General features: G+C 49.3%; 1 protein-coding gene across 1 annotated transcript in view; it reads right to left on the reverse strand.

The window, feature by feature from the left end:
* CIB4 (calcium and integrin binding family member 4) overlaps positions 1-26,770 on the reverse strand; it is a 52,353-nt gene that overhangs the window by 17,269 nt on the left and 8,314 nt on the right. The gene's annotated exons all lie outside the window — the stretch shown is intronic.

The raw sequence follows: 26,770 nt of genomic DNA on the forward strand, positions 1-26,770 counted from the left end.
TCCTTACACCACACACGAAAATAGACTCAAAATGGATGAAGGACCTCAATGTGAGAAAGGAATCCATCAACATCCTTGAGGAGAACACAGGCAGCAACCTCTTCGACCTCAGCTGCAGCAACATCTTCCTAGGAACATCGCCAAAGGCAAGGGAAGCAAGGGCAAAAATGAACTATTGGGATTTTATCAAGATCAAAAGCTTTTGCACAGCAAAGGAAACAGTTAACAAAACCAAAAGACAACTGACAGAATGGGAGAAGATATTTGCAAACGACATATCAGATAAAGGGCTAGTGTCCAGAATCTATAAAGAACTTAGCAAACTCAACACCCAAAGAACAAATAATCCCATCAAGAAATGGACAGAAGACATGAACAGACATTTCTGCAAAGAAGACATCCAGATGGCCAACAGACACATGAAAAAGTGCTCCATATCACTCGGCATCAGGGAAATACAAATCAAAACCACAATGAGATACCACCTCACACCAGTCAGAATGGCTAAAATTAACAAGTCCGGAAATGACAGATGCTGGCGAGGATGCGGAGAGAGGGGAACCCTCCTACATTGTTGGTGGGAATGCAAGCTGGTGCAACCACTCTGGAAAACAGCATGGAGGTTCCTCAAAATGTTGAAAATAGAACTACCCTATGACCCAGCAATTGCACTGCTGGGTATTTACCCTAAAGATACAAACGTAGTGATCCGAAGGGGCACGTGCACCCGAATGTTTATAGCAGCAATGTCTACAATAGCCAAACTATGGAAAGAACCTAGATGTCCATCAACAGACGAATGGATAAAGAAGATGTGGTATATATATACAATGGAATACTATGCAGCCATCAAAAGAAATGAAATCTTGCCATTTGCGACAACATGGATGGAACTAGAGGGTATCATGCTTAGCGAAATAAGTCAATCGGAGAAAGACAACTATCATATGATCTCCCTGATATGAGGGAGAGGAGATGCAACATGGGGGGTTAATGTGGTAGGAGAAGAGTAAATGAAACAAGTTGGGATTGGGAGGGAGACAAACCATAAGTGACTCTTAATCTCACAAAACAAACTGAGGGTTGCTGGGCAGAGGGGGGTTGGGGGGGGTTATGGACACTGGGTAGGGTATGTGCTATGGTGAGTGCTGTGAAATTTGTAAACGTGGAGATTCACAGACCTGTACCCCTGGGGGAAAAAATATATATATATATATGTTTATAAAAAATAAAATTATAAAAAAAAATAAAAAAAAATAAATAAAAGGAATGGTTACTTAAAAAAAAATAAAATAAAATAAAATAAAATACATGAAGAACCACATTTCTGTGAGAGACTAATGGAAAGCGGCGATATTGACTGAACAGTACATTACTTCTTTAATGAAAACACCAGTTATGGGAGACACTGGGTGTGATCGCCGAGGGAGTGGCTGCTCCATGATGAAAAGGATTCTGGGTAAGGGTGCAGGGATGGCCACGCCTGTGAAACCGATGCCCCACAAAACTTCCTATAGGCCACCGGTCGAAAGGTTTAAGTCCAGAAGTACACAGAGTAGTACAGGATGCACTGGTGTGGGTAGTTAATAAAAAAAAAAAAAAAGAAAAAAAGAAAGAATTTAAAGCACAGTGAAACATAGACAATGATTTGTAATCAGAAGGGAAGTGACTTTGAAAATATTTTGAACACATAGAGGTTTGTGGGTTATCTCTTGACAGAGCACTTAAAAGAGCCATCAAACTTTAAGAGGAATTATATGTGTTTCTTGCACCAAAAGGCAAACGTTCCAAATTTGCTGAGCATTTTATGATGACAAGTGACTGTTGGCAGACACCCCCTGAAAAATGAACTTGTATTCTTCTGACTCTTCGAGGTAGAGGTGAATGATTTCAGCGATGAGAGAGAAAAGCGCTTGCTTTTCCAAAGAACTCCTTTCAACATCAGATTGTTGTTGCTGAAAACGTGCAGAGTCACCTACAAGCATGCTTTCTATCTGCGTACTTGAAAATATTAGAAACAGGTTTTTCTAATCTGTTTGAAAATCATCCAAATGGAGAGTGTCAGTGGATGCTGAGTCCATTTGTTAAAAATACAAAAATGCAGTGTTTTTCCAATTAGCTTGTAAGAGCCACTGACTGACATAAGGGAAGATGGACATCTTCGAGCTTCATTTCAATAAAAAGCCTTTAATTGGTGGATGGGATTGAAAACGAGGGCCATAATTTAATACATTCAGCCAAAGATACATTTCTTCTCTTTGGACCAGCTAGGACAGCCACTAAAAATAGACTCAACTAGAACCAGACCCCTGAATGGCTCAATCTCAAAGTGTTAAAGTAAGATGTTAAAAAATATTGAAGTACATCCAGCCAGACTGCTTTCCCTTACTCTCATCTTATTAATTACAAACCAACAATATAATGGTGAGACGAGAAAATTTTGTTCTATAAATGAAAGGAAATCTATTTTTAAAGTATTTATGTGTATTCAGTTTATATGATATTTAGCTTTAAAATGTTTTATTTTGCATGTTCATATCATAACATACTGGTATTGTAGTAAAAGGACAGCTTGAATATACACATATTATGGGTACATGCTCCCCATTTTTTTTTATTGCTAGGGAGGCATGATCAAAGATAGTTGATGATCTCTGGTCTAGACTAACCCCTTCATAAATCAGGGATGTGGAAAAGGGGCCTTGGAGTGGGGAGTGAGGGGAGTGACTTGCCCAAGGTCACTCAGCCTAGGACTCAGGTCTCCTGAGTCTGTCCGGCACTGTTTCTGCTATGGTCCCTTGTGGCAGATAAACACAAAAGAAAAGGAAGCAGAACATGTGGCCATTAAAACGTAGAAACCTTAAAACTGGAACTTCTTAAAAGTCTCACTTCAACTGAAAAAAAAAAATTTTTTTTTTTGACAAAAAGTGCCAAAATGGAGGCTAGCTTGAAGTCAAAACTGTGGCCCCTGCCTGTGGGAACTCCATGTCCAGCCTTCTTGTGGGTAGTGGCCGTCCTGACTGGGAGCAGCCCTGGAGGGGACAAGGCGAGCAAACACTGAGGGAGGGAGGAGCCCCGAGGAGAAAGTGGAGGCAGCAGGAAGCCCGTAGGCTTGCAAATGGTGGAGGGGCTGGAGTGAGGAGTGGGGGACGCTGTTTCTGAGAAGATGGCAGGGCAGGGCCCAAGTCACCAGAGCTGTTTCTGGGCCTTGGAGGCCAAGAGGCGGTTGGTATGGTTCTCTGTGAGGCCTAGTGGGCACCTGCCAGGAGGGTGTCCCTGGGCTGTCTCCATTCCAACAATGGCAGCCTCTCCCTCTCCCAGGTTCGCTGCTTCATCCCTTCCTGGAGGGAGATCCCAGGGCACAGACTTCCCCTGTGACAATGTGTCCTTAGCACACACAGCAGCTCTGTGCAAAGGGACGCTGCCAGGGCCTGCGAAGATAGTTTCGAAGGGTCCAGAAGAGGCTGCCTCTGTTCCTCTCCCTGCTCACCACCCTGAGCTAAGTGGCAGCTTCGCCAGTGTCCCTGGGTCCCTGGGTCCAGCCACCTGCACACAGAACAGCTGGGGAGAGGCAGGAGAGGGAGCGAGGCTCGTGAGTGATCCCAGTTCCAGTCCGAACCACTAAATTTTGGGTCCTATCCAGACAATGATAGCCTGCATTAAATTTCACACTCATTTAGAAGCCCTTCAGTCCTCCACAGGAGGAAGAAGATGACAACTGACGAAGCAAGGCTTCCATTTCAAGAATCACACGCACCCCAGTGTGAAAGCATTCCGAACAAGGGAGTATAAACATGTCAGTATAGAAATTTATACAGGTAACTCAGTAGTGCAATTTCCATCTATGTCTGACAAAACTAAAGAAGATGAAAATAAACCCCAGATGCTGAGGACTTTTTTTTTTTTGAAACAGAAACTACAGTCTGTTGACAATAAAAAGATCATAGTCCCTGCCAAAAAACTAACATTTTTTTTAAAGATCCTCTCAAAGTTATTGAACAAGAGATTTGATTTGAAGGTGAAAGTCAGAGGGAAAATATTTGGACTTAGCTTAAAAATATCTCCTCACCATTTCTCCAACTAGCACATAGTCCAAAGGAGCTTTTTACGGTTGCTGGAAAAAATTCACACGAAAATACACTAGTGACTCCACAGTGATGTCACCGAAGGAGTTTGATTTTTAAGATCTTGTTTGTTAAAAAGGATCAAACAGCATTATTACAATTAAAAGTTCTCATTGCTGATTAAACTGTCATAATTTTTAGTGTTTGTTGTTTTTGAATTATGCTTCATTTGTCCATTTTGTCTGCTACCAACTCTCGCCAAAAGGATACGATTAATGTTTGTATTTTTAAAATTTTAAACAGATGTAAAGCATTCGCCAAGGAAAGGAGCAGATGGAGATGTCGACTGGGAGGGGTACATAAGAAGCCAGTCCTTTCTGGGTCTTGAGTGAGAGCCTGAGGTTACCGCCACAAACTCTCACTATGAAAAGTGCTACCCGAAAGACTTCTCATAGTCTGGCAAGGTTGGGTGAGCAGATCCTGGAAGAAGACTGTAACAAATTGTTTGTGTTTTAGTGCCTTTATAAACTTCCCCCAGATATACCATATTTATGGATTGGAAGGCTCAGTGTAATGAAGATGTTGTTTCTTTCCAAATTGAACTGCAGAGTTAATACAATTCTAGTTAAAGTCTTCCAGCTAGATGTTTTTGCCGAAATTAACAAGATGATTCTAAACTTCATATGAAAATTGGAAATACAAAGGGCCAAGAACAGTCGAAAGCAATTCTAAAGAAGAGGAACAAGGCAGAAGAACTTACACTACTAGGTATCAAGATCTTGCTATAGTTTTAGTAATGGATACCAGTGCAAGGAGAGATAGTTCAATGGCCATAATAAAAATTCTGGAAATAGACCCACACATGTATGACTACTTGATTTTTAATAAATAGCACACTGCAACAGAGTGAGGGAAAGGGAGGTCTTTTCAATAAGTGGTGTTAGGTTGATCCCTACCTCATGCCATGCATAAAAATCAGTTCCAGATTGATCATAGATGGACCATGGAAAACCCATAGAAAAACTTGCCAGCGAAAACATAGGAGAACATCTACATGATCTTGAGGCCAAAATTCTTTAACAGTATACAAAAAGCACTGATCATTAAGGGGAAAGAATCTGTAAACTGGAGTATATTAAAATTAAGAATTCATGTTGTTCAAAAGACATCATTAAGAAAGTGAAAAGGCAAACCACTGCAGTCAACATGTACTTCAACAGGTGAGGGGATAAACAAAGTCCGGAGTATATCCATAAACTGGAATACCTCTCAGCAATGAACAGGAACAAGGTATTGATTCATGCAACAGTGTAATTTTTAGATGTGTTTTGCTAAGTAAAAGAAGTCAGATCCAAAAGACTCCGTATTATAGGAGCCTATTTGTATGACATTCCAGAAAATGCAAAAGCGTAGGGATGGAGAACAGGTGGTTGTCAGTGGTTGGGGGAGGGGAAGAAAAGAAAAGAAAAGAAAAGAAAAGAACTACAAAGGAGACTCACAAAGAAATTTTTAGGTCAATGGAACTGTTCTGTATGGTGGTTCTGTGGTGGTGAGGCCACACTTTCACGCATTTGTTTAAACCCATAGAACCATACCCCACAGAGAGTGAAGTTTACAGAATGCAAATAAAAAATTTAAAAAGTTTTTTTTTTAAGATTTTATTTATTTATTTGACAGACTCAGATTACAAGTAGGCAGAGAGGCAGACAGAGAGAGATGGATAGAAGCAGGCTCCCCACTGAGCAGAGAGCCTGATGTAGGACTCAATCCCAGGACCCTGAGACCATGACCTGAGCTGGCAGAGGCTATAACCCACCAAGCCACCCAGGCACCCCAAAAATTTTAAAAGTTTTAAAGGTCAAGGATGCTAGTAAACCTGGGATGAAATGGGGACCATTACAAATAAAAGTAACTGTATTTCAAATATATGACAAAACCTCACTGGAAGGAATTAGGAAAGAGGAGATGAGCAAATAACTTGGGGAAATGGTGGTTTGTCTAAAGACAAAAAGAGCCATAAACCAACACTGTGCCCTACCTAGCAAAATTGTTTCTTACAGGCATGTGTGTGGGTTAGCAATTCTGAAACTACATGGATACTGGAGTTGAATGAATAGATCAATAAATAAACAAAAAACAGAATATAGGAATCAAGTTTCTCATGGTCACAAGAAGTTACAAGTAAGCAAGAAGGGAAGTCTAGATGTGATATATACAAAAATAAATACTGTGTGTAGTATATATGAGTCATTATACATTCATATATTTTCTAGCTCTATCTACTAAGTAGCCTTACAGTGGAGAAATACAGAAACACCACCTTAATTAAGTGATCAAGGTTAACATCACTAGTTATAGGTCATGTCAGTATCGTGTATTCCCTGATACGATACAATGAGAAGGGCACTTCACCCCTGTGGAATTTGTTGCACAAATCCATAAGCCAAGTCTAATCAAGAGAACACATCTGATAGACCCAAACTGAGGGAGGTTCTACAAAAATACCTGGCCAGCGGTCTCCAAAAAATCATGAAGGACAAGACTGAGAAACTGTCACAGATTAGAGGGGACTAAAGGTAACATGGGAACCTGGAGTGGCTACTGGAACACATAAAGGACAAATGAGAAAACTGGTGAAATCCAAATGAAGTTTCTCATTTCATTTATAGTGTCCCAGCAACTTTAATTTATTACCAGTTTTGATAGGTGTACCATGGTTATGTAATAAAGATTTACAGTACTTGTCTTGAAAAATCTTAAAAGCAAACCTTGAAAGGATTGAACTCATTGCAATTAACAGCATTGCATCCAAGAACAAAGCTCAGTAACATTTAAATGAATACAACAAAAATAAGCAACCTAACAATATAAAATTTACAATATTCAGCATCCAATTAAAAGGTAGGAGTCCTGCAAAAAAGTAGGAAAATAAGACCCACAACCTGTAGAAAAAAACAACTAATAAAAACAGATCCAGAAATGATACTGATAGAATAAGTGGGCACAAACATTAAGATGATAATAAATATGCTAATACGTTCTAGAAGGTAGAGAAGGCATGATGAGGAAAACTGTATACCCATCAAAGCTCAACAAAGCTCAACAAAACCCAAGCAAAAGAAACTTGAAGAAAACCACACCATGGCACAGCATAATCAGATCGATAAAAACCAGTAATAAAGGGGAAAATATTTTTTGGTGTGGGTGGGGTGGAACACATACATATAGAGGAACAGAGATAAAAATGGAACTAAGCAAGCCAAAAGATATGGAGCAACATCTTTAACTCTGAGAGAAAGAAAAAAAAAAGCTCTCATCCTCTTACTCTATACCCAGCAAAAATATCCTTCAAACCCAAAGGCAAAAGACTTACTTTTTCAGACAAACAAAAGCTAAGAGAATTCATCTGCAGACCAAAGCCACAAAAAGATTAAAGGAAGTCCTTCAGGAAGAAGGAAAATACCAGAAGGAAACTTGGATCTACACAAAGGAATGAAGAATGCCAGAAATGATAAATATGTGAGTAAATATAAAAGACATTTTTCTCATTTTAAATCCTTTTCAATGAGACAAATCCATATAGATAGCTAGAAATTTCAATACTCTTTGGTCAACAATTGATAGAACAATAGACCAAAAAATCATTAAGGAAATAGAAGACTATCAACAACTTGACTTACTTGATATTTTAGAGAGCTCACCACCATACACAGTAGTATACATGTTTTTCTCAGATGCACTTGGCACATTTACCAAGATAGATTGTATTTTAAGTTGTAAAGGAAGTCCAATACATTTTAAAAGATTTAAATCATACAAAATATATTCTCTGACCACAACAAAATTAAATTAGAAATCTGTAACAGGAAGGTGTCTTGAAGACCCTCAAAGTCAAAAAAGTCACAAAAGAAATGAGAAAATAATTTGATCCAAATGGAAATAAAAACACAAGATATCAAAATTTGAGATATTCAGTGCAAACATTGTGTACAAGGTAATTAACAGCATTAAGTGTTTATATTAGAAAATAAAGGACTGAAAAGTTTAAGTGGGAAAAAAAAAGGCCCTTCACCCAAGGGTGGGAGTTGTTCACTAGAGGAAAAAGGTGTCAGGAATTCCAGGTCTATCAGATGGAGCCCGTTCTAACCCTGTGCTTCTAGGCTACTTAGCCCCAGGAAGAGGCCCCTGAGGACATGAAGGAATTTGTCACCAAGGGGCAGTGGTTGGAAGCCACAGGTGGGTGGAGCTTCTGGGCTGGGCTGAGAATGGATCAGCTGGATGTCCCTTCATGGAAGTTTTCTCTTCCTTTGAACCATTGCCCAGGAGGAATTCCTATTTCCAGGTCTGAACCCCTGCACCCTTCAGCCCTAGAGTAATTGCCAGAAGGTGGCAGTGTTGAGTTGAAGTTGGTCAGTCAGAGCTCAAACCCAGCTTGGGTGAGTACCTACTGTGTGCAAGCTATTGGTTTGGGCTGTGACTATCTTGCCGGAGCATGGTCGGATGGATATTACTGCTCCATTTTACAGAAAGAAAACTAAAGTCCAGGAAAGGAGAATGCAAACTCCTAATTCAATGCATCATCTGCACTGCTACTCTTGACTCCAAGAAAAATTTTCAAATTCACATTTCTGCATACACAAAGCAAGCAGGGTTTGAGGCATTACCCCGAGTTCCATGTCCCTGACACTTGGCAGTTGCTCAGAGAACCAACCAGTGGAACTGAAGGATATGAGTTCTCAGCTAGAGATGCAGGGCATAAAACTAATGAACCTGAACTTCAAGTCCTTGTAGCAAATGCATAAGGGGAGTTACTGTTCACCAGGCACTGAACAAGTGCCTAGACACCCCCCACCAAGTAATGGAGATGCCACCTCTGTCCTTTATGGGACTCAACCAAGGCACTTAAATAATTATCCTCAGGAACAGGTGGGGTAGAAACTGGTGTCTGAATCAAGAACGAAGCAAAGTCAAATGACAAGTGCTTGGAGGGGTAGTGTTGCATGAGGAAGGACAGACAGAGGGCCCAGGAACAAAAACCATCCAGGAGACAGAGACAGGGCAGGAGCCAAGTCCAGATCGGGCAGGGAACAAGATGTGGTCGGACTCCGGGGGTGCTCTGGGGAGGGGAGGAGGAAACAAGGCCAGGCAGCACGGCTCCCCCTTCCTTCTTTCTCCACGTAGCCTCCAGACCCTTCCCCGCTTTCCAGACTGCCCGGCCTCTGGCAGGATAGATGAGAATGTTCTGTGGGAGAGAGCAACAATGGGGCTTAACCTGGACCCTCAAACCTCTCAAAGCCAGATTGCTCTGCATGATCTTCAGCAGGTGGAGAGAAGCCTGACATTTCCATTTAAGGGGAGTTGGGGACAGGGAGCGTGAGGGATGAAAAATTCACTTAGGTGAATGCACTCCTCAGTTGGCCAGGCCAGTTGTTTATAAAAAAGGGACAGTCTCTGCGTTTTAGATGTTCAACCTTCCTGAAGTCTAAAAACAGAGAGGCCCGTATGGGAGCTGTCTCCTAGTGACAGATGGGTTGGCAGGGACGGGCTGAAGATGTGTCCTGCCGGCAGCTGGAGGCAGATCGCTAATGGAACAAATAGGGAGAAAGGCAGTAAAAATGTTAAATATTATTAAACATCCATGGGACCACGTGGCTTGAACCTGGCTCAGACCCACTAGTCCAGTCTCTCCCCAGATTTCAGGCCTGCAGGTACCTGCAACGGCCCTGAGGAAACTTTCAGAAGAGCTTCCTGCTAGTGCAGAGGAGTTCAAGGGACTGCATTGTTTAGGGGTGGGGGGGTGGCCCAGGGGTCTGGTCTTGTGTGCTGAGAGGTTCGAGATAGAGCGTGGAAGGAGCAGAGGCTCTGGAGTCAGACAGACTCTAAAAAGCCGGTAGAATCATTGTGTTTGACATCTCCAGGATTCTGGTATCTCAGCTTTTGAGGTTTACACAAGCTCAAGGGCAACTTGCCCAAGCAACAAAGGAAAAATAAGAAGAAACTAAAAAGGGGGGGGGCCCAAAAGACCAGTTGTCCCTCACTGGTTTACCAACACCTATTACAGGAGAGACGAACTCAGCTGGTGTATAAATTACTGTCTATTCCCATTTGCACAGCCCATTTTTTTCAAAGATTTTATTTATTTAATTTGACAGACAGAGATGACAAGTAGGCAGAGAGGCAGGCAGAGAGAGAGGGGGAAGCAGGGTCCCTGCTGAGCAGAGAGTCCGATGCGGGGCTCGATCCCAGACCCTGGGATCATGACCTGAGCCAAAGGCAGAGGCTTAACCCGCTGAGCCACCCAGGCGCCCCCGTACAGCCCATTTTTAACAGCTCGAGATCAACTCCAGAGTGCTTAACCACACAGCAGACCACGTTCAGTTTCCTGGGTAACAAGAGTAACAACAAAAACAAATTTGTGTGACCTCGGGCAGACCATGGGATCCCTCTATCTCCCATCTGTAGAATAGGCAAAATTGTAATTCTGCTCATGGGGATTTATGGGGATCGAATGAGATCATATTTGCAAAACACCTGCTACTGGCAGCCCCCCAGTAAACCCTAGCTGCCATTAGTATTATCCCCAACTTCTCCATCCCCTGCATCAGGATCACCAGCAGTCCCAGGGCTGTCCCTTTTGAGCTCCCAGGCAAAGATGTCACCTGAGCTCACCTGTTTGCTGGGAGTATACCCTGCCTGCTGATGGGGAGAGTGGAAATGTTTGTTCTGGCTCCAAGGGGTGTCTGAGACCCAGCATATCCTCAGGGTCACTGCTGACTGTGGCCAGAGGCATCATCTCCGTGTGCAATCTCCGGAGGACGCAAGGGAGAACAGTCAGGGGAGAAGAGGGGTGTGAAGGGGGTTTGACCCGTTGAGCGTCAGTGGATGCATAACCTCATTTGAGGGTTGAGGCTAGAGGCTCACCAAGACACTGACACCCCCACTGGCTCTGTGCCTGAAGCCCACAGGGACCTTTCACCAAAATGTGTATCCGTTAGCCCCATCATGGGCTTTGTGAGTCAGCTCCTGTAAGGGTAGGACCCAAGAACCTGTATCTCATCACGCTGCCCAGGTGGCTTTCATGTAGCCAATCCTTAGACTAAGGGACGGGTCAAAGTCACAGTGCTAATCAACGGCATGATAGCAGATGCTGCCCCTCCCCCACCGCATCCCCGCCAGCACACAGCATCCCACCCGGAGCAAGGACGTGCATGGGGAGAGGGCTTGTGTGGAGACATGGTGGGCAGCACAGGCAGCCTCCAGCCTCAGCACAGGGCAAACGCCCAACTGGCAAACACTTGCTTTGCCCAGATACCTCACAATGCTTCTTTTTCCTCCCTCTCCCTTCCCTCCGCTCCCCCTCCATCCCTCAGGCTGTGGCCAGGCTCCCGCAGAGGCAGGCAAGTCCCATCCCCCACGACCCATCGTGGTCCTCCCTTGTCAGAGCTCACTACACACGGTCAATTCCACCTGTGACACACTGTCTTTCCTGCAAATGTGTCCTTCAACTGCTCCCCTGCCCCTCTTCCAATTTCTGCCAGATTTATTTCGGAAATGTTTCCATTTACCGCCTTAGACCTTCTGATGAAAACCACTTCTTCCAGAGCACCAAATAAAGCACGGGTGTCAAACGAATGACTCTCTAGTTCAATCCCGTAGCTTTGCTGTTTTCTTGAGTTACGAAGATAACGAGGAGACACAATGCTACGGATCCTAGAGTCTCTCCCATCCAGGAGGCGGGTCCTGTGAGCGGGAAGACCCCTGTGTTCAGGGAGGTCTGGATGGAGAAAGGAGGAGGGAGATGTGGGCACCCCAAGAGGCCCTCTAGGCTGTGGACAGTGAAGGGGACAGATGGAAGAGAGAGAGGAGAGGCAGCAAATAGGAAAGATCAAAGATAGGACCCTCCTAGCTACCCTTTCTGCTGTGCCATCCCAAATCCATACAGTGCCTGGCCAAAGTGGAGTTTTTATGGAAATCGGTGAAGAGGTCAAGCTTTTTGTTGGGTAAATAGGAAGTAAAGCAGATGTGCAGGAGTCGGGGGCAGAAGGGACAAAGGGAGACATCAGAGCCCTTCCTCCTTGTCCTTCGCAAGCCCCCCCGTCCCCCCAGAAAGAACAGAAGAATGGGGGAGAGGGGCTGTGTTCTCTCAGGGAGCAACAAACTGGAGAAAGGTGGCCGGCAGCCAGGGGTTTTCCCCGGGGCAGGAAGGCCCCCCCAGATCCTTAGGACTCCCCACGCTTCTTCTCTACTTTGACGCCATTGCACCCGGAGTGGCGTCAGCTTGTGGCTCAGGCTAGGGACCTAACAACAGTTTATACGTTTTTCTGTGGAAAATGCAAACAAAGTTCCAAAGAGCCAATACAAAAATCTCTTAAAACTCGGTCTGTACCTGCCCTTGAAGGGCCGCAGGTGCGAAGCAGGGAAGCCGGGAAGCCTGACTGACGCGATGAGGTCCCCCGGGGCAGACCAGCCACGGGACAGCTTCGGGAGCTGCCCAGAGCTGAGCCCCCTGCTTGTCACGGCCCCGCAGCCCCCCTGGCTCTGGCAGCTGTTCACGTGCAGCCCTCCTGCCTGTGAGCCGGAGGGGCTCCCCGAGTGTCGGGGCTGCTGTGCAGCTGTTCGGGGTCACCCCAGGGCATCCTGGGAACGTGTTTCCCCTGTGAACTCGGTAGGATGTGTATCTTTGCCTCAAGACAACAGTTTCTCTTTTGTCAACACATCTGAGCAACAGCAGTTGCTGTATTCTGTCCCTCCCTCTGCATGCACCGATGGGAACTGAAAGGGGCTCGCCCCCCAGCCCAGGAGCGGTGACGCTCCCTCTGCGATGCTCAGTGAGTCTTTAAACACCACCGAGTCCAAACCAAAGCCTCTAGAAGGTCCTGCGTCCTTTCAGTTCCCGATATTTTGGATTATTGGCCTCTTGAAGGCCCCAGCTTCCTTTCCTGCACTTTCCCTCCGTCAGGGGAACACTGTCACTGCCTAGGGCCCAGCCTGCAGCCACTCGTCATGACTTACACATTCATTAAACACCTACTAGGGACCCAGACCTCTAGGCCCATGGACTCATCCCCACGTTCCCTTGGACCCAAGGGGGGGAACTGTGCTCGTTAAATAATTACAGCATGTCACGTGCTATGCCATTCTTGTTGACGCGTGTGACCCCCTCTATTCCTTACAAAAACCCCACCGCAGGTATCAGTCAGTTCATTGCACAGACAAACAGAACCCAGGCACTAAGAGGTTAAAGAACTTAACCAAATAAAGAGGAAGAGTGGCAGCTTGATCCCAGGTCTGTCTGATCCTCAAACCTGAGCTCTCGCCGCGGAGCGTGGCCCAGGAAGATGGTTCATCCACGTGGGAAAAAATGTGCACAGACGTGTCGGGCTCCTGGGCCAGCAGATGGGTCCAGGCTGAGCTCCGAGAAACATGCTATGACAGGTGCTGATGGCGGCTCAGGAAGGAGCAAGGGGAGGAGTGGAAAATGTCCTAGGGATCCTGGCACTGGGGGCCGGGGCTGGGGGGCAGTGGCAATGGCAGGCGTGTGGAGCTCTGTGTCTGGGTCCGTGACAGCTCATGACCTCAGGATGGCGGCAGCTGGACAGCAGGAGGAGACCCCGGAGCTAGGGCTGCCAGGCCTCAGCAGGAAATGCCAAGGGAGGGCTCACACTGCAGTACCCTCATCGAGGATGGAGAAAATGGATAGGACCCCAACACAGGCCTATGGACAAACCTCATGCAAAGTGACCTTTATGTCAACCTGGAGAGAGGTCTCGAGGGCTCTATCTTTTATCATTGGCTTGGCTTAGGGATATTTAAGAGCTCAGGTTTTACATTTATTTTGTGCTTTTTGCCGCCTTGAGGCATAAATGTTTTTCCGTGTTGCTACATACTCAGTATAATTATCATCTTAACGGCTGCATAGTTCAAATTCCCAAAGTGGACGGCCCTATCTCTCTCATGCCTCCAAGGGGAACCTGGAAATCTAAACTAAGAAAATAATTTCCTAAAATGAATAAAATAATACATGAGGATGTTTATTGCAAAATTATTTATAGTAGCAAAAAAAAAAAAAAAAATCCCAAACTGGGAACAATGGTTATGTCCTGCCATGAGAGGGTGGTTTAGTACATCGGAACTCAATGCAATTATGCAACCATTAAAATGATAATTACACGGACTATGTCACAACACCGAAAAAGCACATTTGCGCCTAATGGGAGAAAAAGCACAATAAAATTGTATCCGTGTGTGTCTACAATGATGTAAGACCAAGTGTGCCCAGTTGGGGGAGAAGGTTACAACGGACATGACAACTTCTATCAGAGTGGCTGATGCCTAGGGATTCGTTTTTAGAAAATGTATTTGAATGCTGACATACCATCTTAACAATAAATAAAAGGCGATTTAAAAAAGAAAAGTGCGCTATCGAGACATATCGCTAAGAGTGCACACAAACTCTCCTTCCCAGAGGGTTGGAAAGTGGGGACTTGTGCTTCTCTCTTCGGGCTCCTTCTCTGCAGCGGGAGGGCTGGGCCCCAGTCGGAGCCGGACTCAGCTCTCAGACCTCGTGACCGTTCTCCGGCCCAGCCAGAGAGCAGGCGCCGATGGGAATGGGGTTCAAGGGAAGAAGGCTGCAGGTCATCTCATGGCATCTGTCTCCATCTCCCCAGATGTGTTCCAAAGTATAAAGCCACAGGCTGATCACCAGCAGGTAGTGAGCGTGTCTCCTGGTAACTGGACCGGATTGTAACAGTGTTGTCGGCTTCCTTGAGCTACTGCCCCACTGTCTTGGCAGGCAAGATAGGCAGAGCACCACAGTGGTCCCAACCTCCCTTGCCCCTTAGGGTTCCTGCTGGCTCAGAGGCCTCTCGGAGGAGGGGGGTGCGTGCAGACAGAGGTGGGACCACCTCAAAGGCCTGGCCCTGTTGGGCAGCCTGCCCTCCCCTTGGGGATTCTCCCTATTCCTGGAGGCCTTCCGCCCAGAATGGAGAGCAGCAGCCAGCCAGGCAGGGCTCTGTTCATGCAGACGAGGGACAGACAGGTCCCGGATCCAGAATTGCCCACTAGCTGTTCTCCTCGACTGCCCTCCTGAAAATGGGGGCATTTCTAGGGTGCTGGACAAAGGAGGGGCTCTGGGTCTACAGGGGCCAAGGAACAGGTGCCTCCAGCCATCTCCAGTCTTTGCCACCTGAGAACTGCTGTTGTGGTCTACTCATTCTTTTCCGTTCCCCTCGACCCTGGGTTGCCCGCTGGCCGCACTTTGCTCTGACATCTGGCTTCACGCAGAAAGAGGAGGGTGACCCCTCTCCTAGCTGGAGCTCTGGATGCAGGGACATTCAGGGTTGGAAGGACATCAACCATCTCTGTTTTGATGCCCCGGGCAGGTGGGCCACCGCCACCTGAAGCCTGATGCCTCCTGCATGGCACCGGCCAGCTCGCTCTGGGATGCCTCCAGGGGCGAGCAGCTTGCTCTCTGAATGAGCGTGCTCTGGCTTCCAAAAGTGGTGTCTGTTTAGGGATTTTAACCTGTTCCCATTGCTCCAATTCCTCCTCCTCCTGCTAGCAAATACATACAAAGGGCTACGTTCTCTTGAGTCCTTCTTCGGGGGAACACACCCACTTCTTAGCTGACTTCCCAAAGGTAGGGTTTGGGGTCCCTCCAGCAGCCTGGTGGCTATCCAGGGATGCTGCCCCACCCCCGAGCCCCCACGGTGAGGGCAGAGGGGCAAAGCCACAACCTCTCTCCAGAAGCTCTTCCTTGATGAAGGCTGCCTGAGATCCTCTACAGACCATTCTAGCATCTTCACGTCCCCTCCTCTCATCCAGTCATCATAAAAACCCTCCAAGGTAGCCATGGCTGCTCCCATTAGGTCCACTGATCAGGTGGGGAAAACCAAAGTCTTCCACAAACAGCAAACCCCTGTTCAGGACTTTGAACAACAAGCTTGTCTGCCTGGAGATTTGCGGGCGGAGGCCGGGGGTTCTGGTCCAGATCCTGGCAGTCAAAGGGGACTGCGGCTTCCTTAGGGGCTGTGGCTGGGCCTGGGCTGGGCCTGGCCTGGCCCTCTGTGCCTGGGTGAGTGTGCCCGGACCCCAGCTGTGTGGAGTTGCGGGGGCCTCCAGGTCCGGGCCTGCTGCTCGACACCGGCAGCCACGCTGCAGCGTATGGTGCTGGGAAGCCCTCCTGAGTCACGGGGCGTCTTGTCCCTGTGGAGGCGGCAGCAGGCCCAAGGCCTGCGGAGGGTCGAAAATCCTGGGAACAGAGCCCCGGCCAGCCTAGCCAGCACCTCGTTACGAGGCCCAAAGTTGGGGGGGGGCATTTCAGGAACAATGTTGTTTATTTTTCTATTTTTAAACATGCTGGAGGTCTCTGGGGGCACAAATGGAGTTATCAGAAAAGACATGAGTGAAATAAAGCCTCCAGCCAGCAGGCTGAGAAGGGCCCTTGGGAGCAGGACTCTTGAAAAGCTGAGATGGGGTTTGTTTATCTTAGACTCTATGACACAGGCCTGGGACCCGGGTGCCGGACAAACATGTCCCCAAGCCCGCCACAGCCTGTTCCCTTGGGTGCTGCCAGGGAACTCGGGCACAAGCCACACTTTGAAAATGGGCCCATCAGTGTCCTCTGCGGCAGGGTGGAAGGACATTCCACCTCTGGAAGGAAATCTGGATTCGCTTCTAATCTCAATGTGGTGAACAGTGTTCCCAGGGGCCGAGAGCCCAGTGGGGCAAGTGCCCGCATGGCACCCAGTCCCAGCCCTCGCCCTGCCACCGGCTGTGCCTGCTGCCAGATGGCCCCACCACCTCCCCGAGTTTCTGTCCCTCACCGGCAGCGGGGCTGGCCACTCCTGCCTCAACTCCCAGGTGCCAGTCACAGGGACAGGCAGTGAGATAATGTGTCTGTTACCTAGGGAGGGCTGGAATGCGCATCTCACTGGATCCCGAGATGGCCCTGAGAAGGGGACTTGTCGTTCCCATCTGAAAGGTTAGGAAGGTTAGGAAGCCAAGGCTCTGAGGGTTTGGGCGACTTGCTGAAGCCTTCAGACCCAGGCCTGCCTGCTCCGCGATGCCAAGCCTCTCAATTCTCTCAAGTGTTACACATCTGCTCTTGGGAGGTCAGGGAGAAATCATGAATCATGGCCAGAGCCAATTAAAGGCCCAAGTGGCTTTGGCTGCATGAAAAATACCTTGGAGAAGTGAAAAGCGTGGCTAGAGGCAAGGGGAGCAGGACTTGGGGACAACAGGCCTGGTTGGATGTGTGTCTGACCTGGGGACCAAGCAGGAGCTTCTTCCCATGGTCAGTGAGATGTGACACATGACGGGGCAGGGGGCCACTTGCGATGTGCACAGGAAACAGAACACCTACCCCGGGCTGCCCCCGAGGATGAGGGGTTGAACAAAACTCACCCGGATGAGCGGTGGAGCGTGCTAGCCCTGAGCCCCTACCAGGGGCAGCGAACGGAGGGCAGCTCTGCAGCACCTCCCGTCAGGACACACTGGGGGCGGGGCTCCCCGTGGCCACACCCCCGCAGCGCCCGCACCCAGGCCCCTGTTTAGCGCCCATCATCCATGCCTTGCCCTGGGGTCCACATAGAAAGTTGAGGCCAAAGCTGACCCAAGGCCAGTCAGCCAGCAGAGGGAAAACCCCAAGCACCCTTCCCCACCTTCCAGGCTTTCCTAACCACTTGTGTGCGAGGCCTGATCACATCCATCTGGAAGATAAAGGACCCTGAGGCCCCAAGGTGGGCAAAGACATGTGCTCAAGGCCACTGGTGTCAGCCCCACGACCCACGCTGGGGGCCAGAGCAGGCTTTCTCTTGCTGACTGCTCACCCGCCGCAGAGCTGGCTTCCCACATCATGGAGCTTTTTCTGAAACCAGCCACTTCTTAATTCTTTGGCTGAATGTCTAAATACGGATTTTTGCCAATTCTGAGCCCTGCTAACTGATGAAGTTGTCAGAAAAAGATCTAATGATGCTTGAAAATGCAGGGAGAGAGCCAGCTGCCAAATTGCCCTCCCAGCTCTGACTCTGCCTCCGGGAGTCGGGACCCTCCCCGGGAGAGGAGGGGGGTAGTCAGCGATGGGATGGGTGGGGGAGACTGCGGCCCTTCATCAGCTGTGTGACTGGGGTTGCTTAAACCCTTTGCTCCTCAGCCTCCCAGCTCTAAGTGAGGGTAAGAACTCCCTCCTCACCAGTTACCCTGAGGATTCCAGGAGAGGATGTGTGCATGGCTTCCCGGCACAGTGCCTAGCACAGCACGGAGTCCAGGCAGGCGGGGAGGGTGGGGCAGGGGGCCCAGCTGGCCTGAGCTCTCCCTTGCGGACCCCAGGAGTGGACCACGGTGGCCGAGCCTGCAGCCCTGGGTCTTCTCTGGGGAGGTGCTGGGTCTCTGATCAGCACGCAGTATTTATTTTGGGAGGGGGGACTTGGGATCCAGCTTCCTTCTCTCCTATGAGATGAAAGGCTCAGAGTGACCTCATGGCCTGGACGGTGGGGCTTCTGGGTGGGAGCCTGGGAGGCTGGGCTGGGGTGCTCGCAGGCCAGGGCTGCCCCTTTGTTCTCTCTTCTAGCTCAGTGGAGTATTTGTTCCGCTCTGGAGTCTGGGCAGTGAGGGTGGTGGGGCAGGGCTTGAGGACTTGGGATTCAGGCAATTCCCAGGCCTGCCACGGGAGCCTGAGATGCTGGGTTCTGGGAGGGGCCCCGAAGAAATGAGCTGGGACTCAGTACGGGCCTCCCCAGTATACGAAACACACAGTGTGATCTGTCTCCAAGGAGGGCTGGGGAGGGCATCGTAGCTAATGATGGGAAAAGCCATTCCTCCCTCGGTCACCCACCGTTCAGGCCACCAGCTCCTTCCCATGCTGCTTCCTCCTCCGGCCGTGCACGCGCCCAGACACATGCATGATGATCTGCTCGGGGACCCTGACTTCATCTGCCCCCAGAAGATGGAGAAGAAGGAACAGATGTATATTTGCGATTGTGTGGTCTTGGGTGGAGCTTTGAACTTCCCACAGACTCAGTTCCCTCATCTGTAGAATGGGACTGTACCTCTGTGCTTTATGGACCCACTGTGAGAATCATATGCAGGAGAACACGCAAAGGGGCTCATGACCATGAAGCACATCACTCTGGGCAGTAGACGTTTGGGGCTGGAAAGCAGAATTGCTGTAACCATCCAATCCACTTCCTTTGTTAGCAAGCCAGGGGAACAGCAGAGCAGGAGGGAGGGCCCAGGGCAGTGGCCTAAATGCAGCCTGGGGATTACCCCTGGGTCCAGCTGTCCTGGCTGGATGATCAGACACCCCCTCTGGCAGGCAGCCTGCCCCTCTGTGCTCCCGGCTCTGCCCTCTGGATGAGTACCTGTGCTCAGAGGACTACCCTGAGGTCAAGGTTAGGAGCGAGCAGGTGAGCTCCTCACCAGGGAACCAACCTCAGCAGGAGCTTCCTTGGGAGGAGCTCAGACCGAGAGGCACAGCACAGAAATGGTCTAGTCTGAAGCAGGAGACCTGGGTTCCAGCCTTGGCTCCACCTGCCCTGCGACCTCGCATGTGCTGTCTGTGGGCCTCGGTTTCTTCAGCTGTAAGGTCTGTCCATCCTCGGGAGGGGTCCTGAGCTGGTAGCCATGCAAAGGGCTGACAAAGTTGATCTAAAAAATGTACCAGGAAGACGCCCAGCTCCCAGGCACTGCCTTCCCACCGTCCCCATCTCTTCTTGGCTGGACGGGCAGAGGCCAAGTCTCTCCAGGCATGCCATCTGCCATGGAAAAGGGGTTCGGGAACCCCCAGGCCTCTGGGCCCCCTTCCAGCCTTCTGAAAGAGGAAGCAAGAGGATCATTTATAGCAGCCGAGATTTCACTGGACGAATTGCCTCCCCCCTCCTTGACCCTCTGCTCTCCCAGCCGTCAATTCAGACAAAAACTCAGCTGGCCAAGGCTGCTGGGAGAGTTGACCTGCAGGCATTTCTGGGCCGATCCCTGGCCCTGGACCAGCCGCAGGACAGCTCTAGGGAGGTCCTTCCAGGGAGGGGTGCCTAGACGTGCCTGGCTACCCCAGTGGTCATTCAACAGCCTGAGAAGAGGGGAGGAGACCCTGACAGAGATGGCCAAGTGTCTTGGGCTGGGTGTCTCCAGGTAGCACTACATGTCTGCCCCCACCCCGGTAGCCTGGATGTACCCATCTGGGACGGAGCACTTGGCATGGGGGTCAAGGATCTGAGCTCCGCCAAGCCCCCATGGTTTGTGATTCTCCTGTTTGTTCCTAACGCAGAATTCCATTAGCAAGGAAGCCCCCGAGATCTCACTCAGTGCACAACGCACGGGAAATAATAACTACTTCTAGGGTAAACAGCTGAGAACCGGATGTGAGAACCCTGCTCATCAGGCTGAGTCCGCAAACGTGTCTCAGCTGTGGGAATGTCGCCTTGGTAATGAAATCAACTGGACAAGCAGCGCCGTTTGCCAGGGGTCCTGGGGCGGGTGGGGCTCCCAGAGTCGCCTGGCTCAGCTGGAGGGTGAGGTGGGGACAGGAAGGAGAATCAGCCACCCAGGAGTTCTGAGGACACCAACCCAGAGGAGCATTCGCGAGGCGGGGAGCGGGGAGCGGGACGGTTCTGGGGGCAGCTGCTGCGGCGCGTGGCATGTTCTGAGACAGCTACCGGGAGGGGAGGCTGTTTTCGTAATGCTTTACTGATCGTCGGGAATGCAGGTGTTATTCCTGGGTAAAGATGACGGGTTGAACACTTGCATCTATTTTCACTCTCTCTGACACCCACTACAACTCCAGTGAAAGGGAGTTTTTAGAGGCATCACCCACAGGAAAACAGAGAGAACGCAGAGAACAGCAGTGCTCTGACACACACAGGAAGCCGTAACTGACCAGGCAGGCCGGAGAGGGCCCCACCCTGAGCGCCCAGTGAGAGAAGCCGGTTAGCAGCCTTTCCTACATCCCAGGGTCCTTGAAAGGCTCTGGAACTGGAAGCACCTGGAAACACTGGAAATACACAGAGGTCGGAAAAAGACTCATTAAAAGTGTGTTGAAAGCTTTGGAGTTCTAGTCCCCTCCGCTGGATGCTGGGTGGCTGGTCCTCCCCAGCTCCTGTACCAGACTGGAAGGTTGTACACTGGAGAGTCTAAGAGGGACTTTCTGCGTGGTGGGGGGTGGGGGTTGGGGGGCCCAGTCATGTTGAAAACTGGAGATTAAATAAATAGCTAAGCAGAAGTCTGAGACCCCAGCAGCCCTCCTTTCAGAACTTTCCCGCCCTCCTCTCTCGGGAGACCTCAAGAAATGGTCACCCCGCACTGCTGTCTCCGGGGGCACTCCCATTCGAAAGCATACCCAGGGACTCCAGCTTTGACACAGCCCGCTAGCAACCAACCCCTACTCTCCACTACAAGCCCACGGTTACCAGATAGCCAGGGAAGGCCTCTGACACAGATGATGGAGACGCAAGCAAGCTGGGGGTGTGGAGGGGTGGTGAGGCACCAAGGAGAAAAAATCGGATAAGACATTGCATCCAGGAAAAAGAAAATACTATTTTAAAATGGGGTGGGGAGGGGGGAAGGAGACTTTGGAAATTAAAAGCATAAGGGCAGAAGTGAAAAACTAAATTAAGGTCGTAGATAAAGTTGAGAAACTCTCCCAGAAAGAGGAGCAAAGAGATGAAGATGAAAAATGAGAGAGGAGATAAAAAGTAAAGGGCGATCCCTGATGTACAACAGCAGGATATTAGAGTTCCAGAAGGAGAGAACAAAGAAGACACAAGGGGGAGAGTTATCAAAGAAAACAATCCATGGGAACATCCTAGTCCTGAATGACAGTTTCCAGACCAAACGGGTCCTCTGTGTGCCCGGTGCATGGGGAGAAGGACCCACAACACCTCGCATCGGTGGGAATTTCAGAATCCCAAGGCCAAAGAGAAGAGCCCGCAAGTTCCCAGAAAGAAAAAAAATCGAGTTACAAAACAAGGTCAGGAAACAGAAAGGCTTTGGACTTCTCAGTAACAACAGTGAACGCTAAAATGCACCTAAGTGCTGCTTTCCCAACGCCAGGGAAAATGACAACCAGTTGAGAGGTCAGTTCCACATAAACTCTCCATCAAGTGCAAGGGGAGAGTAAAGACATCATCAGCCACGTAAGGCGTATGGAAGGTGGCAAGACCTTTACCTCTGCGAGCCCTTTATCAGGAGGCTACTAAAGGATGAGCCACCAAAACAAAGGGCTATGCAGAGAGAGGAAGACAGGGAAGGAAAATCCAAGGGAGACACGACCAGAGTCTAGGACAACAAGGACCAGGCTTGGGGGGGGCCACCTGTCCCTGTCTAGAGCAGCTCCGAAGGCTCCAAGAGAAATTTCTTCAAGAAAGTGGAAGGTACAGAAAGCGTCTCTGTTCTGAAAGCCTTTAACTAGAGGAGATTTTTAGGTGATCGGTAGATAGGTTTGGTGTCAGCTTAATGATAAGTACACAGAAATTTAAGCAAAAACAACGATTACATCCAGGAAAGGCGACAACAGAAAACGTGCAGACAGAGAAAAGTAACCGTAGTCTATTTCCTGGCTCAGCTCCGAGTAGCATATGTAATTATTATCACGTAAACATCGAATACCGATCTAATCGAAATACTTATATAGCTACATTGGGGGTGTTGTGGGGGATGGGAGTGACTTGTGGGATGGGAGTCATGTGGGGAGTCATGTAGGGGAAGGAAGAGCTGAACCTCTTCTCTAGGGGGAGGTCAAAGGTTGAGATATTAAGAAGGGGCCATAAAGAGTACTCTCCAGAGATATGAAGGCAAGAACCAAGAACCAGCTAAGAGCCTCAAATGGTTTCTTTCCAGAGAAGGGAATTGAGGGTGATCCCCAGAGGGCAACTTGACTCTTGGCATGCATAAATAATTTTGATTCAAAAACTAAAAAAAAAAGGAAAAAATCTTAAATTAAAAAAAAAACCACGTTCCCCTCCCTGCCTCTGCTACGCTGGTCATTTCTTGAAAGCCTGAATAAGCATGAGGACTCCTGATTTGCGGAAAGCCTTGGGAAGGGGTTCTTTGCCAGCTAGTCTAAGGATCCAGGCCCAGCCTATCAGCAGGCATCAGAAAGGTTCAGAAAACCTGGGGACGGCTAGAAACCAAGGATGTGGAGCTGAAACCTTGGAACCACACCCACAGAGCCTCCTGACACCTCAGGCAGTTTCCTAAACCTCTCTGTGCTTGCGGAGTTGATGCTGGGGGGAAAGGTAGTGGAGGCCAGACTGGGCACAGACCACCTGCCCTCAGGAACCCTGGAGTGGGAACTGGGGAGAGGCCAGAGCAGCGCTGTTCGAGCCTCCATCCCAAAGGCTGAGACCTTGGGATCTGCCCAGATCCTACCACCCGCCGTCCTGGGCCTGGAAACCAGAAACCCAGGTCACACTGCGCCACTTCTCATCCAAGTTTACAGAAAGCAAGATCATTATTTACAAGAACAGAAACATTGTTTTTAAATACACCAAAGAAAGCCGCAAAGAAAAAACAGAAATTTCTGAGTGAGAAGGGACCACTGTGTCCCTGTCATCTGGTTTTTCCCACTGTCCTCGGCCGCCCAGGCCATTCTCCTTCCTTGCTCTCTGCTGACCAACAGACCCTTCCCAATATTAACCAACCCATTTTTCCACCAGTGAATCCAAGTTAAGAAAACAGGACTCTCTTCCCAGACCACTCAACCCCCTGAGCCAACTTGTAGCCGTACCGGGAGCTCCCTGGGGCCCAATTCTCACAGCTTTTTCCAGAGATGAGTTCTGGGCAGTGTGAGTCATGCAGCTCCCATCATTGGGCCGGTAGAGGACACAACAGGGACGCTCAGGCCCCCATCCCCCACCAAGCCTCTCCTCGATCATTTTGGGAAGCAATTTTCCCCCTCTGACCAAGATTGGAAAGACATGGAGGGAAATTTAGTCCTAGATCTAAATCCTCCAAAGCTGGTCTCAGGACCAGGGACGACCCGTGACAACGTGCCTGATAGACTGGTGGCAAAAGTAGAAAAATGACAAGAAGAGATGTATGTGGAAAGAGCTGTTCTTGTGCCTGGGATTAGCTCCTTCTTGTATTTTTTGCTCTAAAATGAACATTTTTAAAAAATGAAATGGTGGTGATTGTGGATCACATCGTTTTTAAATGTCCTTACTTGGCAAAATTAGGAAAGTTGGCATCTCTAGCTAGTTCTTCCTCAAAAAAATAAAAAAAAATTTATTTTGGAAATTATATTGGACTATGAAAAGTCCAAAGTCTGAGACGTACCGTGGTCACCAACACAAAAGAGTAAGAACGTGTCGCAGGGCTAGAACCACTGGCTCAGGCAGTGAAGAGGGCACCACACACGGGGTCAGTTTCTTGTTCATACCTAGGCGTGCACTAGAATATCCCAGCTAAATGCTTGTCGGCCCGTTTCCTGCCCAGCGGTGATAGGGAGCTTGTGCTCACTGCTCTCTTCCTCGTAATGTTGAGAAACTTGCATCCTTGGACCCAGGGCCACACCTGGGAGCACCTAGAACTAGGCCTCACACCTGCAGGGAAACAGGCCCTGCGGCTCCCCTCCCACCCCTTCCTCTCTGCCTGGTGTCTATTTGCTTCCTTCCACTCTGATTCATGATTCATTCCTCTTGTGACGTGGCTTGCCTTAGATCGTATGGCTAGCAAGGGGAGTTCGAACCCAGCCCTTCTGCTCCTGGCCACAGGTCCTGTCCCCTCGTTCTCTAGATGTGGCAGTGGCTTAGTGTCCTAAATTCATGAGATGGTTCTGGCTATTCAGAACCAGTTAGAAAAGGAACAAAGAAACCAAAATGGAACGGGGTGGGGGAGGGGGGTGGGGGGAGGAGGAAGCAACATACAAAAAAGTCAACGTGATCCCAAGAAACTCTTAATAAACACTTATGTATCTGCTTAGAGAAAATTAAGGAGGGAAATAAGGCAAATTGATCATGATGATCGACCCTTGAGGTGGGCTTCCTGACAGTTTTTAATTGTATTTTTGCTTTTCTGTGTTTTCCTACAATGATCTGGTTTCTAGTCACGCAACAGAATAAAATAAAGGCCACTTAGAAGGGTGAAATAAGTAATATTAAAAGTAGGCTTGTCCCAAGACCCTGTCTCCATTCCCAGCCACTGTCCAGCTTGGGGGTCCAGGGCTGCAGAGGTGGCCCAGGCTGGTGCTCCCTGCCCGCACCCCTGCCCACTGCCCTCCCGCCTCCCCGGGTGCAGAGGACCACGGTTTAGCCCTGCACATGCTGATACATGGCACAGGACAAACACGATGTCTTACCGACAGGGATTCAGGCTTAGAGGGAGAGGTCCTAGGTGGAGTGATGGAGCTGGGCCCTGACCCAGCCCTCTGGGTCCAGGCGTTGCTCCTTGGGAGCTCAGAACAGAGACCCCAGGCCGGACCAGGTTGTTCTGGGGCTATGCAGGGTGCTGGCCCACGCGTCCCCCAGCATTCTCCACATCAGCCCTCCAGGGCGGGTCTTTGCCAGGTGCTCCCCTTGAGCCCCCAGGGCACCTTGCCACCCCAGGCACACCGTCAGCACCAAGCCAAGCCCTGATCAGAGGTGGAGGCCCTGGTTAGAAGTGGGTCAGAGCCGGTCCAGGCTCTGCAGTCACCCAGCCTGAGCAAGGTGCTTCCCTCTCCAGGTTTCAGTTCTCTAATGGGTAAAACCAGGGCAGAGAGCATTTGGCAGTGATAAGGCTGGGTGGCCTCCGGGTCTCTTTCCAGGCTTCGCATTCGGATACTCTGGGACTGCCCAGTGACACGGTCCCCAACCTGGAGAACAGAGGGCAGAAGCTTCCCATTCAGGCTGCCCCTCAGCCCGGCCCTGCGTGGACAGTCTAGTTCTGAGCGACCTCACCCCCCGCCCCCACTGAGGCAGCACGTGTGTGGGGTGTGGGGAGATGGAGGTGTGCCTGTGTGGGTGAAGGTGTGTATGAGAACAGGGGGTACCAGGAGGACAAGCTCCCCATTTTGTGTCTGTCATAGGCAGATTCTCCAATTATCTCACCTTTTGAGTACTGGGTTCCTTTCCTCTCGGAGACCCCAGCTCTCAGCTGCCCCGTCCCCCTTCCAATCAGCACCCTTTCCTATTCCTTTGTCTTCTCTGTTCCTGCCTCCATCTCAAGTACCTAGCTCTGTGCTCTTTCTCTCTCTACCCAGAACAAGGTCCGTCACTTCGGAGAGGCCGCAGAACCCGCACTGAATGCGTGCTCCTTCCACCTGTACGGTCTCTCCCACCACCCGCCCCACCCGAGCCCCTAGCCCTCTTCCAAGAGGTGCCCACAGCTCTCAGGCCCATCTTGTTCCAGACAGAAGTGAGGATGGCCTCTCATTGCACAATGACAAATTCAAACCATTATTCCTCTGAGATCAGAATGAAACATCAGGAAGCCTGACACCACCGTGATTAGTTAACCTGACGTCCTTCTGAGTGCTGGACACATTTTAATTACAAATCTTAGACGTGATTAAGGAGCCCTTTTATGGTGCACCTTCGGGCTCTTCTAGGTGCTTCGGGGGAAGGGCAGGGCCTTTTCACATCAGGAACCAAAAATTTAAGATGGTACTTAAAGTTGGGAATGGGGAGCATTAACAGCTTGTGTCAGCACAGCCTTTAGAGTTCGGGGACCTTGGGGAGCCTTGGGGAGCAGAGGGAAACAACTCCCAGCCACCCCCACCATTCCACCCATTTCAC

Source organism: Lontra canadensis, unplaced genomic scaffold (genome assembly GCF_010015895.1).
Source record: "Lontra canadensis isolate GAN:19392208 unplaced genomic scaffold, GSC_riverotter_1.0 scaffold32, whole genome shotgun sequence".
In the NCBI taxonomy this organism is placed as follows: Eukaryota; Metazoa; Chordata; class Mammalia; order Carnivora; family Mustelidae; genus Lontra; species Lontra canadensis.